This window comes from Ursus maritimus, unplaced genomic scaffold (genome assembly GCF_017311325.1).
Source record: "Ursus maritimus isolate PB19 unplaced genomic scaffold, ASM1731132v1 scaffold_3, whole genome shotgun sequence".
In the NCBI taxonomy this organism is placed as follows: Eukaryota; Metazoa; Chordata; class Mammalia; order Carnivora; family Ursidae; genus Ursus; species Ursus maritimus.
Window position 1 is genome coordinate 99,230,973 of NW_024425563.1, and position 16,425 is coordinate 99,247,397.

Here is a 16,425-nt window from a genome sequence, read left to right on the forward strand (position 1 = left end):
TATCCACAACTGTCGCTCAAATCAATTAATTGAAAGAATTAAGGTACACCTTAAGGATAAAAATAAATTTACTTTCTCTTTCATTTTCTTTTAAACTGAGAGCTGCATCCAACCACAAAGTTGTTTATGATCTTTTGTCTTGACGTATCACCATATTCCTTATTTCCTGAGAGTCGCTGTCTAGAATTAAGAGACTGAAAAAATGCAGCTTCTCACCTCCCCTCCACCTCTCTGCACTTTGCTATGTTTTTTTTCCAGACTACCTCCCCTATCCCTCTCATTCCTTATGTCCACGTAGAGGAGCTGTTGCTGCTTTGGTCATAATCAGAAATTATAACAGAGAAAAAGAAAAATATTTACATTTTGATTTATAAATTGAATTCTTAAAAATAAAAAAAGGACCCTTCTTGCCTGGTTTATCTCTGAGGGAGAAGGGAACGTACGGGCCATCTGGTTTTACTCCAGTTTTCTCACATTGCTTAGCTTTTCTGATTGAAATTGATCAAACTTCTGGCACTCCTGCAGTAGACTCGTTGGGTGCCTTCACTATGAACCTAATATTAGAATTATTCAGTTCAGCATATACTGAAATCAACAGAACCGTTGTCTGTGAAACAATTACATCATACTTTGGTAAAATCAGATTGTCCTTTTTTCATCTTCTTTTAAAATAGCATTTATTACGGGGCGCCTGGGTGGCTCATTCGGTTAAGTGGCCAACTCTTGGCTTTAGCTGAGGTCATGATCTCAGGTTCGTGAGATCAAGCCCCATGTCAGGCTCTGTGCTCAGCGTGGAGTCTGCTTGTCCCTCTCGCTCTGCTTTTCCCTCTGCTGGTGTTCTCTCTCTCTCTCTCTAAAATATATTTTTTAAAAAAATCTTAAAAAAATAACATTTCTGGGGCGCCTGGGTGGCACAGTTGTTAAGCGTCTGCCTTCGGCTCAGGGCATGATCCCAGCGTTCTGGGATCGAGTCCCACATCAGGCTTCTCTGCTAGGAGCCTGCTTCTTCCTCTCCCACTCCCCCTGCTTGTGTTCCCTCTCTTGCTGGCTGTCTCTCTCTGTCAAATAAATAAATAAAATCTTTAAAAAAAAAACCACATTTCTTAGAACCCCTGCTAATGCTGAAAGAACTGGGTAATCTTGGAAACAGAAATAATCGTGGAATCATAAGAATGTTAATTGGGGATCCTGTTTTTAAAAATATGTACTATATATACAAACACACATATGTACCGTATCTGATGTATGTGCATATATATACATACATACCATTTATAATATAATGTACTAGTTGATATCTGTACTATGCATATATACTGCTTATCTTGATGAACAAAAAAACGAATTCCTTTATAGGCAGACTTTCCAGGTATGAACATACCTTCCCCTCTGGTTTGGCCTCGGGGCGCTGAGTTAGCTTTTGAGCCTGAAGGCAAATCTGGGAACATCCACGCTTGAGCACTCAGCACAGCAGATCTTCATGTGTCCTGCCTCACCACGTGGGTGAGGTCAGATAACAGAGGCTGGAAGCTTCTACAGGCACTAGGGAGACCAGCGCGATTTTTGAGGAAGGAACAGCCACGATTTATCTCTGTGTTTAACAGCAGTGTGGAGGGTGGCATGGACTCCCTAGGAATGTAACGTCCCAAACATCCACTGGTCGCCCCAACTATGTTTGAGACACTGCAGCATCCCGTATGTCTTGGTCCCAACAGCTTACTGGTTGCAGTCATACTGATCTGGGATTGTCTGTTCTGTTTCTTCAATGTGCCAGCGTGCATTGTCCTAAGATGGTGTGGTTGGGGCAGTCCACAAATTATAGAAGTCTGTTGTTGAGAATCTCATAAGACTAGTGTCCACTCAGTCCGTCCATCATCAATCCATTTATTTGTTGATTCATTCCAGAGCTGTTTACTGAGCACCAACTATATGCAGGCACTTAGTCAGGCACTGGGAACAGACGGGAACACACTAGGTAGACAAAGGGAAAGCACATCAAGACTGAGGGGAAGCCTGCTGGCCCATAGGGTCCTTCCAGAAAACCATGCATATGAGAAGGTCTCTGGGAAGGAAAGAAATGACCAAGAAATAGAAGGATCTAGGTAGAAGTTGTGAGAGAGGGATAGAAAAGCAGATGGGGCAAAACCATGGGCCACGTTGAAAGCCAGGATTTGGGGCAGTGCTAGCCTTTGGTTTGATTCAAACTATCAATATATGTGAAACTATTTTGAGAAAAATTTGTGCTCTAGGAACTTAATAATTGTGTCTTTCTTTCTTTCTTTCTTTCTTTCTTTCTTTCTTTCTTTCTTTCTTTCTTTCTTTCTTTTTTACTAACATCCATTTAGTATGTCTTATAACCGTAGCTGATATAGCCATATTTAAAATGAGATTTGATTATGCCATTTATTTAGACAAACCCCCAGTGAGGTCTGTAAATGAATATATTTAGAGACCAAAGCAGGTTAATGAATATTCCCACTAAAATGTAGGGGAATGTAGGAACATATTAAAAAAAAAAAAAAACAGAAATCCTCTTCTGATGTATCTATAATTGGTCTAGTTTCAGCTAAAGCAGATTAAGATGGAAGTGTAATAAGTATCTTTCAGAGAAATACTAAGAACTTCATGTGAAGAATAATTCATGAAAAATGTTTACAGAGCATAATTTATTTGCAAGACACTGGGCTCTTGTTGTGGAGGCAAAAACAAAAACAAAAACAAAAACAAAAACAAAAAACAAATGATGAGCTTTATCCTCAAGAGGAAAGGAGCCCTCCTGAGACTGAATGCTGAGAAATGACCATTGATGTGGTATAGAAAGATGGCCTGAGACCTCCAAAAGCATTCAGTGGAGTGGTAGAAAAGGAAGTCATGTGACACAGAGATTAGGGATGTTAAGAAACTTCAGGCCACATGGGGGTATCCATGTGAAGCAGCAAATGGGTCAAGGTGCTCAGAGAATGCTCCCTTGTGCTTTTGGATAGTATAAGTTTGTAGACATTAAGCTCTCCCTCTCCTCTCCCTCTGCCTCTCTTCTCTCTGTATCAAGGACACAGAGATTGGAGGGGGTGATTGATGCATAATTCGCTTGGAGAGAAGTTCTCAAGGACTGTTGCACATTCGGTGTAGCTGGCTGCAGGGCTATGCCCGTGAGTCTGCCTGTTTTGGAGTCAGAGAGATTCATGATGATGTGGAAAGAGCCAGTCCCTGGCAATCAGAGAGAACCGAGTTCAAATTCCAGCTCTTCAGCTGACAAGCTGTATGACACTGGTCAGGGTGCAAGACTTCTCTGACTTCCAGCTTTCTCACTGTGCAGTGGAGATAGTCACACCCTTGTGAGAATGTACGTGAAGACCTTCCTCACAGCAAGAGCTCAGCAGGGTGTAGGTCTTCCTCTCCACCAGCAGCCACTGGCCACGTGTTGTTTTCAAGTACTTGCAGTGTGGAAATTTCCATCACACAAGGAAATGCTGATGTTTGAATATATTGGATTCAATTAAATCTATTATTCAAATGAATTTCTCCTTATTCCTTTTATTTTATTAAATGTAGCTACTAGAAAATTAAAAATTACATATTTGGCTTATACTGTATGTTTATTACGTAGATATTCTCGATATTCTCCTTATTTGAGGGGGGCTGATGACCTAGTACCTTTGGGGTGGGAACAGTCCCAAGCACCTGGGGACTAAGCTGGGAGAATGTCCTGGAGGAAGCAGAGGCACCAAGGGGGTTTCAGGGAGAGGGGACAGAAGAGACGCAGCAGGTGTTTGAAGCAATGATTGGAAAATGCGAACAAATAATTTCATTGACTTCAGCTGAGGGGAAGGCACAGCCCTGCATTTTGGGGGGAGCAGTTTGTTTTTCTCCCTGAAGGAATTGGAGTGAGTTAGTGTATTCGTAACATTGGGGGATCGAAGTTTGTTTGTGGAGAGTCCTGAGTTGGCGGATCTCCTGACAGTGGGCAAGGTAGCAACAAGTAAGAGCCACAGAAGAGGTGCAGGGGGGTGGAGGCAACCCACGGTCCAGCATCCCTCACAGGGACACTCCCTGGGGCTCCATACCTGGGGACTCCTGCACCGTGCTCCCTAGAGGTTCCCTCTTCCCCAACGCTACTGCCTGGGGTCTTAGCCACACACTATACACTGCCTTGTAGAGCCTTTATCGGCTTGTGGTTTTCTCTTTAGACTGCACACTGAAACATTATTTTAGGAGCTCTAAAGAACTGTGGAAAAATTAGATTACAGACAAAAATGTAGTGAAAATATCTAATTATGGTTAAATTTAAAAAGCCCAACTGGAAGGCCAGAGGGGGAGTGAAATTGAGAAGAGAGAAAAAGATGCACTTTAGACCTAATGCATTTGGTTTATAGGCTCAATTTGAATGTTTACTTCTACAGTTTTCAACATTTTATTGCCATTTTTCCCCTCTCGCGGCTTGAAGTCAGTATCATTCTCTCAAGTGCAGATGGCCGGCTTTGGCTTATTCTGCTTTCATTGCTGGCCATGCGGAATCCACTCACACACTTCCTCTGTAACCTTCACTGTCCTACCCTCTTCATGGCTCTCAGCTGGATTTACCCTGGGAATTTGGACCTTGATTGCAACTCCTCTTTACCTCCCTGGGATCTTTGATGCGGAAACCATTACATATGCATTTTTTTTTTTTTTTGCTTGAATTTTGGTTAGAAGCTTGTGTCTGTGTCAACACCCTGTAATCTAAAAGCAGTGCCGGAAATAGAACTGAGAGATAAAATACAGCTGAGAAGTCTCAGAAATAATCAAAGTTTGCAGCAATGGAGCAAGTGTTGGGCACCAAGCATAAAAAAAAACCCCACAAAACCCAGGAAGTTGGAGGAATGGAGTTACACTAGTTATTTCAAGGAGAATTAAATTGTATTCGTGCAATAAAACTAGTTGCCTCGAATTTGCTCACTCTTTGCACTTGTGCTGCCTTTTTCTAGGACCATCTGTGTTAAGCACTGTGGCTCTGCAATGACTTCCCCGGCTCCTCTCTATGCAGAAGAAATTAAAATGGTAAATTAGGATAGGAGCTTCAGCCTGTTTGCAGAAGATGACCCAGCTGTCCCACCAACAGCGTGTGGCAGTAATTTTTTATGACTGCTGACACGTGTGCACACTGCTGTACCTGGGCAACAGAAGCCTGAGCTCTGGAAGCAGAGAGCACCAGGAGGAAACCACGCTGGGACCACTGACTGGCTGTGTCCAGTGGGCAGCTTCCTAGTCTCCCTAAATACCATGTCCTCAGCTCTAAAAGGGAGTTAATCATATCTACATTGCCGTGCGGTTTTGAGGCTGGAAGGAAGATGTCTGTGAAATACAATGCCCAGTGCTTGGTAGACAAGGCACCCGGAGAATCCCGGTTGCTCTTCCTTAACTCTTTGTTTTATCTGTCACTGGTAAATTCTAGGCGTGGCCAGATGGGATTAGAGATAGGTGTTCTGTGTGTGTGTGTTTGTGTGTGTGTGTGTGCGCACACACACGTGAAGTCAAATGTCTTCAGTGGAGAATGAATCTATTACCTTGAACTTATTCATAAGCTATTTGACACAAGGGAGCTAATTGGGCCAAATAATTGTTGGTGTATGACGTCTGGTGTACCCTCATAAGGTAGGCATGAAAGTAGGGTAGACCCCTAGGCCCTGTTTATGGGGTCTGCTCCCACGACCCCAGGTTCTGGGAACCCCCTGGAACTGTCTTGAAGGCAGTGGTGGGACAGAGAAATTGGTTGGAGCCAATCAATCCCTTGGCTGGTGCCACTGAAAGAAACTGAGTCACTGTGGGTAACAGTGGCTTTCAAGTGAGGCTTCCTGCTACATACAAGCTCATAGAGTTTCGGTAAGGGATGTCTCATGTCACGGTTTTGTCATCTCAAAATGGGATAGGAACAAGCATCTCAGAGTTATTTGTTGTGAGAATTAATGACTTAGTCCATGCACAACGCCTGTATGTGTCATCCCCTCAACAGACAAAGCTAGGTTACTATTGTTATTGCCACCAGCATTATTATTAAATTTCTACTTTCAAGACTCCTGAAGCTACCTTGATTTTCATCCTTTTGTGATCCTGGTTTTCCATCCTTCCTCTAGATCCTGTTCCCACCGAGGTCCTTCCAAAGACAAATTCCTAATTACCCAGAATCATTTTTCTCCCACTGACTCTTACATGATGCAGAGGTTTGATCAGAAAAATATTAAGATGCCTTTCTACCTAAACTCAAATGTTATTTACCATGATTGACTGATGGTTTTCAGTACCAACTTGGAGAAAATTTTTAAATTTCCTCTATTTAAACAATCAAAGGCTGATCTTCAAGTCACTTTTATTGTGATTTCCCTACTTGTTTTTACTTTAGTCTCCATTCCTAAACAATTACATAGAAAGAAAAGAAGCACTCTTCCCTAAGCTGCTCCTCATCATTTAAAAACAACTCCATTTATTCATGTTAAGAACCGTGGAGTCATTGTCTCATTTTTGTCACTCCTGCCAAACAAGGTCAAATGCAGCCTGGGCCCCTGTAACCTGCCCAACCACAGCTTCTCATACTCTGGTCTCTCCTATCAGGGGCCATGGCTATCTCTGCCCTGCTTCCCTCCCTGGGCTTGGGTGCACGTGGCCCTCACCTGAATGCTTGCTCCCTACCTGTCATGATGCTCTTTCACTGGCTCCATGAACAAAAGGGCTTTTGCCTATTTTGTTCCCTTATGTATCTCCACTACACAGACATATTCTTGGCACATAGTAGGTGCCAAATAAATATTTGTCCAGTGGATGATGCGAAAACTATTACAGGTTAGGTGAATTATTCCAGAGTTATGAACCTATCACCTTGTGGATTGGGTAATTAAACTTATGTCTGCCTGACCCCATAACCATATTCTTTGTTTTATTCAGTTAATAAAATAATTTGGAATGTTCTCACTTTTCTAGTCTCTGAGTGTATCTTTTCTTTGAAGTTTTGGTAAAATCACTTATAAAATCATCTGGATTAGTGTTTCATTTTTTTGGAATAGTGACAAATTTGAATTCTTTAATTGTTCTTTTTTAAATTTTTTATTATGTTATGTTAGTCACCATACAGTACATCCTTAGTTTTTGATGTAGTGTTCCATGATTCATTGTTCGCATATAACACCCAGTGCTCCATGCAATATGTGCCCTCCTTATTACCCAACACCGGCCTATCCCAGTCCCCCACCCCCCTCCCCTCTGAAGCCCTCAGTTTGAATTCTTTAATTGTTATAGGACTTCTGGTTTTCTACTTCTTTTTGAGTCAGTTTTTCTAAACTATATTGTCTAAGAGTCCATTTCTCCCAGGTTTTCACATTTATTGTTATAAAGTTGTTTGAAATTATTTTGGGGACCCTAGACCATCCACTAGTTCAGTGACTCACTGGAAGGGCTCACACTCCCCCACATAAAGTTTTCCTCACAAATAGGATTTATGCAGCACAGGATACAGTACATCAGAAAGAACATACATGTAAAGACTAGAAGGTCAGGCACAGGCTTCTAAGCAATCAGTCCCTCCCTGTGGAGGTTGCATAGTTGTGCTTTTCTTTCCAGCTGTAAGCCACAGAGACAGATGTGAGATGTGTATCACCCAGGGAAGCCCACTTGGGTCTTGGGGGCCAGAATTCTTATAAAGTCTTAAAGTAGCTTTATGACCAGTCATGGTGCTGATCCTAAACCAGGTGCACTGGATGACTTTCCAGGATTACTTTAAACGATGCTGCCAGTCTGAGACATCCTGATCCACTGCGTTGGGCATACAGAATCACAGACTGCCTGAATGTTCCAGGGTTTAAGCTCTCAGAGTCTGACCCCGGGGACGTGCCAGGGCTCCAGGTGTCCTCAGAGAGAAGCAAGAATTGAGAAAAATCAGATCTGTTCTGTTTTTTCATCACAGAAATACCCTCTTATCCTTGTCACCACAGCATTTATAATTCTTTTTCTAACATTGTGTTGATGTCTTTTGCTTAATCATTCCTGCTAGAACTTTGTACTCATTTCAAATGTAGAGTATAATATTAGATACTCTATATTATAAAATATATGTATATATGTATATGTATAAATATATGGTATATATTTATATATGTATAAAATATATGTTATGAAACCTACATTTTATAATACATAATATATAACTGTATATTTGATACTACCATATATTATATAATGTATATGTTCTGTGTTAAATACACAATATACTTTATCTAATCAAATCTATTTATATTATTCATTTTGCCTCTCATTTTCATCATTTTTCCTTCTATTTTCTTTGGAGTTATTTTGTCAAGGCTTGGCTTATTTTCTGGTGGTTGGTCACAGTTCTGGTTAGTATTGCAGGTGTGCCTGAGAGTAATGTCTATTTTTTAACTGATGGGTGCAGTGTTCTACATGTGTCCACCAGATCAAACTGGTTAATGTTCTGATCTATAGCTTTCCTGATTTTTCTGTTTATATGACTCCTTGACTTAAAAGGTACTAAAGGAGGTGTATTAATTTCTTAATTCCTCCCTGTAGTTCTGTTAAGTTTTTTTTTTGTATATTTGATGCACAAGTGTTTGCAATTGTTTATCTAGCTATTCTGTGAACTTCTATCATTATGTATTGACACTTTATATCTAGAAATGCATTTGCTTTTAATTCTCTTTTGTCTTACGAATATTGCTTTGGTAGCACTCTCCTCAAAGGTCTTTGCCTGAATATTTCTCCCTTAATTTTACCTTAATACATTTTGTATAATTGTGTGACTCTACTTGGCAACTTGGTAAAACCCCTCCCTAGCTTCATTTACATAAATAACTCTTATCCATTTGTGTGAGAATATCTTTAGGTACTATACTCAGCAGTCAAAATTTTGTACCTTATGTTACAAATATGAAAATATTTGATCCATTCCTGCCACCCAGACTGGAATGTCTGGAATGTCTTCCCAATCTACATTCTCATGATAGGGCATATCATTTGCTTCTCTGCACATCCATTCTGGCATTTTCCAGCCTCCCAAGTTTCCCAGACCTCATTTGTAGATAGTGATGTGTTATTTCTGCTCTATCTTATATTTCCCCAATTACTGTTTTATTTGAGCATCTTTTCATATTTTTATAGACTTTTGGATTGTCTTGTCTGTGAGTTATCTTTATAGCCTTTACCCTTTTTAGAATTAAAATAATTGTTTTATTATTTGCAAGATCATATTGGCTATTTAGAGATGAATCCCTTTAATTTGGGCATGACAAATATCTTCTCTTGCTTTGGCATTGTTTAATAAACTTTATTGAATGGCGATGGAGTTTTAATTATACTAGATGAATAAGTGCTGGAGATTTGCTGTACAGCAGAGGGTCTGTAGTTAACAATATGGTACTGGGCATTTCAGAATTCACTAAGAAGTTAGATCTCCTGTGAAGTGTTCTTACCACAAAAGAAAAACAAAACCAAAGGGACACCAGGAAACTCTTGATGGTGGAAACGGGATGGTATCACAGGCATTTACAGGTGTCCAAGCTTATCTACCATGTACATTAAATATGTGTGGTTCTTTCTATCAATTATTCCTCAAAGAAAGCTGTTAAAAGTGAAGAGATCTCATTAAATTTTATCTTTAAATTCACTGTTTTCTTTGTTAGGGTGTATATGTCTGAAGTTTTCCTTCATAAATCTTCCTCTCTCTGCCAGAAAACTGTTCTCTTACAACATTCCCTATTAATTTAAAATTTTTACTTTTATGTTTAAGTCGTTAATAAAGCCAGACTCCACTTTTATACATGACATTAGGTAGAAAACCATTTTTATTTTTCTTCATTCAATGAACCAATTTTTTCATCGTTATATTAAACCGCCTGTACTTTTTCTGTAGAATTCTGGTGGCATCTTTATCAAATGTTGTTATTTTATTATTATTATTTGTATTCAAATTAGTCTCTGTCGTCTCCACCTGATTCCATTGTCCTACAGACATTTCTTTTTTTCTTCTTCTTTTTTCTTTTGTGTTCTTTTATGAAGATTGAGTTGGCTTCGTTCAGCGATTCATGAATCAGGCAGTATCCCATCTAGCAAGGGGAGGGGAGCTTCCTCCTGCAGACTGTTCTTCAGAGCCAACAAATATGTGTGTTTTACCAAGACTTTGTAATGTAGCTTAGCATTTGGCAGGGAAAGTTCTTCCAATCCACTCTTGTTTTGCAAAGTTGACTTAAAGAGTCTCCAATAGCATACTGTTATATTTAATTTCAACCCTTTTCCTTACACATATTTCATATGTGTAAATAGTTAGCATTATATTTACACATATTTTAATCAAACCTAGGTCACACTATACATTATTTTGAACCTATTTCTCTCACTGATCATTCTCCATTTCATTTGGTATTCTTGCACATGACTGCTAATCATTCTCTTGAATTTCATCATCGTTTATATGTTCCATATTTTAAAAACCAATTTCTTATTGGCAGCCATTTAGATTGTTTCCAATTTTTCACTCTTATAAATTATGCTGCAAAGAGCAGCCCTGCACATGCATCTTTTTAAACATCTGTGATTGATTCCTTAGGACAAATTGCTAGAAATGAAGCCCCTTCATCAGAGCACATGTGGTTTTTTGAGGTTGTCTCCTTGTGCTGCCTAACTGCCCTCCAGGTGGTTTGTCCAAAGTTCTACTTTTACAGAAGGAGCGTGGGGCACCCCTTTCCCTGTGCTCCACAATACTGAGCATAATTGTTATTTCAACTTATAAAAATTTCTTCTTACATAGGAAAATAATATGGAAGAACTGTGTAATTATTGCAAATAGATGTTGAACATTTTAAGAGAATGTATTGGCCATTAGAATTTATGTGAACGTCTATTTCTCCTGTTCAGCTTTTTCCTAAGAGGCTCATCTTTTCCTTTGTTCGTTTGAAGAGGTTTTGTTTCTAATGATTAAGGGATACTGGGATATATTCGCAAGTACATGCCCATACCCATATGTTGCTTATCTGTTTTCTAGTTTGTAATTTGCCTTTTGTTCTTATAAAATTTACTTTCATGTAGGTCCTAAAATGTTGTCTAGTTGGGTTTGGGGTTTGTCATATTTTCCCTTTTTAGTTCTTTTGTTTGTACTGATATTTAGAAAGCTGTTTTCCTACTTGAGATCTGTTAAATGTTGACCATATTTTCTTGTGATGTTTCTAATGCTTCTTATATTTAAATGATTTCAATCCCAGTTTCTTTGCTGTAATCTCATATGCAGATTTTATTCTGGATTTTATCTGTGTTTCCTGTTCAATCATCACTTTTTTCATTTTCATAAATTTTCATTTACATGTTAAAAGTACTTAGTCAAATGACTCTACATTGCTTTGGGACAATCTTCTGTGCCGGTGCTGAATCTTGAATTTTTTGATTCGACTTATTTCTCGTTTAACCAGAGCATATCTTTTAGAAATGACTCTTGGAAAGTTCAAGCATTTTGTCACTACATACATGGCCACACATTGCAACACTTAACTGGGATTAAAATATCTTGTTCCCTATCATTTCCCACCAAGCCTGTAGCCATCTATGTGTTGTCTTTGGCAGTCATGGTGTGGAAGCACATAAGACTCACTGTATGTACGTACGTATGTACGTATGTATGTATTTTTCTACTAGTAACTTTTTCCTGCCTCAGTGCCTGTAATTATTTAAAAATGACAAATTTCAGATTGCCAGAATATCTATAGAAATATATTTGTTTCCCCCACTATTTTAAATTAATAGTCTGCTACCTTTTTTAATCTCCATAGGTTACATTCTGCTCAGGAATGTTAGCTTCAGTTCATTCTTCTAGTCATTCACCCATCAATCCACCTGCCCATCCAACCATCCATCCATCCGCCCATCCATCCATCCATCCATCCATCCATTCTTCCAATCATCTGCCCATCTGTCCTTCCATCCACATAATCCAATAATATTTACTGAGCACCTATTACATTCTAGGTGTTGGAGATACCATAGGGCAGGATTTCTCAACCTCAGCATTCTGAACATTTTTGACTGGCTAATTCTTCATTGTGGGGTGGGGGCTCTTCTGGGAATTGTAGAATGTTTGGTAGCATTTCCCCACCAAGAAGAACTGGTAGCAGCGCCTCTCCCTCCAAGTTGCGTCAACCCAAAATGTTTCTACACATTGCCTAACGTTGCTCTGGGGGGAAAATTGTGCCTGGTTTAGAGCCACTACACGAGGGAGTAAAATAGGTAATATGCCTGCCCGAGTGGGGTAAACTGAAGAGACATAAGATAAACAAACGCAGTAGTACACTGTGTGTTTTCTGAGAGCGATGCTGCGGAGACAAGAAGAGTAGAGCAGATGGGATAGAGGGCCTCTGGGAAGTAGGGAGATACACACATGCAGGGACTGTGAGTCTGAGAGGGTCAGGAGGAAGCAAGACAGTGGGTCAGCTGAGTGTCTGGGCATGAGCGGAGTCCCCAGGAGAGAGGGTGCAAGTCCAGAAATGGCAGTGCCCTCACAGCCAGGCCCAATGGGTAAGGGAGGGAGACGAGTCAGACAGGAATGGAACTGCTCAATGTGTGACCTGAGGGCTGGGCCAGGGCTTTGGATCAGGGGAGGGACACTCTTATTTCTTTGATTATTATTTTTGTTTTTTGCTTTTCTCTTTTTCTCTGCATTTTGGTTCCCCATTGAGGATGGCTTTCTGGCTCTATTTTTTTCTGTTCATTTTATATATTTATATGTTTACTTGAAGACATTAAGTTTTTTAGAACTTTTTCCTAAACTTTGAGATAATTTCTTATACTTGATTCTATTTTCTTAATTCAGCTTCTGGGTATGCCATCACATATTCCTTGCCCCCACCGCAATTTTAAATTCAGCAACTGTAACTTTTTGTTTCCGCTTGATCGTTGACTTTGGATTGCTCTGTCTTCCTGACTGTCTTTGATAGCGTCATGCATACCACAGGCCCTTGAATGACGTGGGAGCTGTGATTCAGTGTTCACCACATTTCCTCTTGTTTCCCTCAAAGAAAACCTATAGAGATCTCTCTGTCCATTGCCCCTTATTTCTTAGCTGGTCCTTTTTTTAATGTATACTTCTAGATAAGAACCTCTGTGCACCTCAGACTGGGACTCAGATGGATTCTGTCCAGATTATCTTTTGATTGGGAAAAGTTTACATTTGCTGTAAATTTAATTTCAGCTCAGAACCTTTATTTCTGTGAATTTCTTCTGTGTCCTGGGTCTGGTTCCACAGTTAGGGACAGAATCATCAGGATGACATGTGGGGCCCCATGGTGCCATCTGGGCTAAGGGTTCTCAGAATTGTTCCTGGGTCCACATGTGCTCCTGGGACCCCTCACTTCTAGTTCTGACCTCTCCTAAACAGGAAGATAATTGGGCTCCTGCCATATCTCCTCTGTATTCTTCCCAGTAAGCTGCTTTCTTCTTTCTTTGCTTTTCTCCATCTGCACCATATGTAGCAGAAATGTCTTGTTTCCTTTCAGAGCCTGTCTCACTTCCCTAGTTCTGGCATCCATGAGGGTTTTCTCTGTGTTTATTATTCTGTTATCTCAATAACTGTCTGATAGAGTAGGAATCAGACTGGTGCCTACTCTGTCTTAGCCGGAAGGTTCTTTATCATAATCTGTCATTTCTTTCAGCAGGTATAACTTTCTACATGAAAACAGTGGATCACTACCCAGGTGGTTGAATGGGAGTCATTGGACACAGTGGAAATGTAAAGGAACAATCACTGAGTGGAGTGGTTGCTAAGCTGCAGACCTGAAAAGAAATGCTTGCACAATACCCAGCTCTGGGAGTGAGTATCCAGCAAGGAGCTGGGAGAACTCCTGTTTGCCCAGGCACTGGACGGGCCTTTGCGCCCAGCAGGTGGGTAGGCTGGCAGTGTCTGGGGGTGGGTAGCAGTTAAAATCCCCTGTTGCCTCCTTATTTTCCATTATTTTGCTATTTCAAATGTGTCCTGTATGTGGGGTTTTCTCTGTAAAATGAAAATAGATGCTTTTTTTCATGATGCCCCGGAGGTGGTAGTCTACTTTAGGATGAAGCTGAACATCTCTTTCCCAACTTCTGGCTGCCAAAGACTCATTGAAGTGGATGATGAATGCAAACTTAGTACTTTTTATGAGAAGTGCATGGCCGCAGAAGTTGTTGCTGATACTCTGGCTGAAGAATGAAAGGGTTATGTGGTCTGGACCAGTGGTGGCAATGATAAACAAGTCTTACCCATGAAGCACGATGTCCTGACCCATGGCCATGTCTGCCTGCTGCTGAGTCAGGGGCATGACTTCGGCTCAGGGCGTGATCCCGGCGTTCTGGGATCGAGCCCCACGTCAGGCTCCTCCGCTATGAGCCTGCTTCTTCCTCTCCCACTCCCCCTGCTTGTGTTCCCTCTCTGGCTGTCTCTATCTCTGTCAAATAAATAAAAATGAAATCTTTAAAAAAAAAAGAAAGAAAGCACAAATCAGTTTGGGGTTGCGTTGTGGATGTCAATCTCAATGGTCTTAACTTGGTCATTGTTAAAGAAAGGGGAGAAGGGTTGTCCTAGACTCACTTATATTACTGTGCCTCATTGCTTGGGGCCCAAAAGAACTAGCCGAACCTGCAAACTTTTCTGTCTCTCTAGAGAAGATGATGTCTGCCACTATGCTGTGAGAAAGCCCCTACACAAAGAAGGTAAGGAACCTAAACCAAAGTGCCCAAGATTCAGCATCTTGCTGCTCCACCTGTCCTCCAACACAAACGTCAGTGTATTGCTCTGAAGAGACAGCACACTAAGAAAAATAAGGAAGAGGCTGCAGAATATGCTGAACTTCTGGCCAGGAGAATGAAGGAAGGCAAAGAAAAATGCCAGGAACAGATCACCAAGAGACGGCGGTTGTCCTCTGAGAGCTTCTATCTTTAAGTCTGAGTGCAGTCAAAAATGAGATTTTTTTAAGGCTGACAAATAAGATAGGACATGAAAGAAAGAAAGAAAGAAAGAAAGAAAGAAAGAAAGAAAGAAAGAAAAGAGAATAGTTTGGGGTATCTGGGTGGCTCAGTTGGCTGAGCATCTGACACTTGATTTCAGCTTAGGTTATAATGTCGCGGTGGTGAGATTGAGTCCCGTGTCGGGCTCTGTGCTCAGCGAAGAGTCTGCTTGTCCCTCTCCCTCTGCCCCAACACTTGCTCTCTCTCTCTCTCTCTCTCTCTCAAATAAATAAATAAAATCTTAAAGAAAGCAGATTTATTGTCTTATTTATGATTATAAATATAATTTCAAAGCATTAAATATTACAAGAAAGTTAAAACAATCTCCATTGGAGATTGACATTTTAATAAAGTTCTTTTCAGCTGTTTTCTCTCTCAATGTATATAACACTGTATTATTACACACAGTGATTTTTTTTTCTCTCAGTTAAATCTTTTTGAGACCTTTTTATATGGATAAATAATTCTGCATCATCATCACTGATGGATGAAAACTTTTCTTTTGGATGGATGCACTGTGATTTATTTATTTCCATAACTTATTTCCATTCATGGAGAGCAGTTCCTATTATTCATGATTGCAACACAGCCTCAGTAAACTTTTTTCTATACCTATCTATGCATGTTTGTTCAATTGTCACTCTAGGAAAATTTCCTAGGAATGGCTTCATTAGGTCAAAAGATACACATACCACATACACACACGTGTATGTGGTATGTATAATATATATACTATATTTCATGTGTAATATGAACTAATTATATATGTTATGTACTGTATATTTCAGTGGGTAAGTTATACCCAATGAAGGACATAGGTGGATACATTTAAAGGGACTACATATACATAGAATCTTGATATTTGCTATCACTTGCCTTCCAGGAACACATGTCCATTTATGCTTCTTAGAATATTTCCAAGAGAATGTAATCTGCGACTCTGTGTAATTGGCCCTTACAAAAAAAAAAAAAAAGAAACTCCCAAAGCTTTACCTTAAGATGCTTCCGCAAAGCAACGCAACCCCAAATCACTAAGGTAAAGACACAAGACTCCATGGATATGTAGCCATATCCTCTGTCTGAGACACCCCCAGCAGCATAATGGGACACAGGACAGAAATGAGGTCTGGCTGGGTTTTTTTGGACAAGTTGTTAGATCCTAAAGAGCTCTGAGCTTCTTGAAATGTAGGTATGGGAACTTGTGTCCACACTAATTTTTCTAGAATGTCTCTCCAATTGCTATTCATGCTATTCACTTTTAAGGGTTCCTCAAGTGCTTCCAGTCATGCTAGAAGGATACATTTGCCAAATGCGCAAAGTGCGTTCTGCTCGCCTGACATGTCTTGCTGGGGCAAAACTGCTGTTAATGAATGAGAAAAGTAGAACAAGATAAATAGAATTTAGTACTTATGCTTTTAATCATATATG

General features: G+C 40.1%; 1 pseudogene; it reads left to right on the top strand.

Annotated features, from left to right (window-relative positions):
- Nucleotides 1–14,069: 14,069 nt before the first annotated feature.
- LOC121105769 lies at nt 14,070–14,954 on the top strand (annotated as a pseudogene).
- The last annotated feature ends 1,471 nt before the right edge of the window (nt 14,955–16,425 follow it).